This window comes from Catharus ustulatus, chromosome Z (assembly GCF_009819885.2).
Source record: "Catharus ustulatus isolate bCatUst1 chromosome Z, bCatUst1.pri.v2, whole genome shotgun sequence".
NCBI classification, from domain to species: domain Eukaryota; kingdom Metazoa; phylum Chordata; class Aves; order Passeriformes; family Turdidae; genus Catharus; species Catharus ustulatus.
In genome coordinates, this window is record NC_046262.2 from 21,259,173 (window position 1) to 21,260,761 (window position 1,589).

Here is a 1,589-nt window from a genome sequence, read left to right on the forward strand (position 1 = left end):
TACTTTCATATAAATCTATTCTGATATTTTACATGGATGAGGTTTGATTTAGGTATGAAAAATAATGAATATTGTATCTTCTTTAGAGCACTTGTTTATAGACTATCCTATCTCCTCAGTGCTTTGGTTTGGGTTTGGTTTTGGAAGTTGAGTGATATGGGTTGGTATTTTTCTTCTTATTAAACACAAGAGGCTATTGAGTGTTTAAATTTTTTCCTCTGCTTATCAATATCATAAAAGGAGCAGTAATTCAGTGTCAATGAAATATTTGAGCAGTATTAATAATAAGGTGAAAGGATAGCAGAATACAAAGTATTTGAATACAAATTAGGAAAAAAACCCTTAAGAGACAATGCTATAAATCTAAGCCAAAGAATGCAGTTATTTGAATTCTTTATTAAATATACTGTAAGGTAAATGTGTATAGATTAGTCAGACTCTAGAGCTCATAGGTGAATAAGAAAGGTTAAACCTCAACAGGAGGGTAGTTACACAAGCAATATAAACCAAAAAGAAGTCAATGTTCATGCACAACAGCACACACCACAGTCTATACTCATCAGCTTAATCACCAGTTGTGAGGGTAAAAAGAACAGCATTCACTCAAGACACAAGATGAATGATTTTTTTGCTTAGACCATTTAATTGGTCTATAAAGGGCAATTATACTGGAACTTACAGTAGTTTCACGAATACAAGCCGCACGGATTATAAGCCGCACCCCCGGTGCCTCGACAATGTTGCTGTCTTTGTCAATAGATAAGCCGCACCCCGAATATTAGCCGCACTTTCGTTCGTCGCGAGAATCCGTGCGCAGCTTTCACAAACTGGCCAATTAGTAACAGGATCGCGGCATAGCGGGCTTTACTGGCTCGGGGCGGGGCCAGGAAGGCTCGGCCCGCTCATGGTTGCCGACGGGGCCGGGTGGCCCAGCTCAGCGCCACGGCTCGGCGGGGCTGGTCGGGTGGTGCTGCCGCCGCCACCAGGCTCGCCGGCCGCCCCCTCCCGTCTGCACCGCCGCCGCGTTTCCTCGCCCTGGCCGGCACTGCAGGCCCCCGCACCGCCGGGCTCCCCCACGCTGCTGGCCCCGATTCTGCTGGGCTTCCCCCGCTGCCAGGCAGCCCCACCCGCCGGCCTTCCTGCTTCTGCCATGCTCCCCTGCACTGCTAGCCCCAGTTCTCCCGGGCTCCCCCGCCATGCTGGCCCGGGCTCTGCCGCCCCCCTGCCCCGCCCTGCTGGCTCAGGCTCTGCCGCCCGCCCCCCACACTGCTGGCCCCGCCTCTGTCAGGCTTTCCCACCTCTGCCGGGGCCGGCCGGGCTCCAGCTTGGCTTGGGGCTGCCGCGGGCTCTCACTTCCGTGTTGGCAGCTTTTAGAATTTTGTTAATAGATTAGCTGCCCCGGAATATTAGCCGCACTTCCGGGTTTCCACCAAAATTTTGGTCAAATTGGTGCGGCTTGTATTCGTGAAATTACTGTATATTAGATTGGTCCCCCTTACCTCTTCCATGTGTCCCTACATCATCTTTACAAGTCACCACACCAAATCACATAAACATCATTCTAAAAACCATCACACGAAAACATGTGA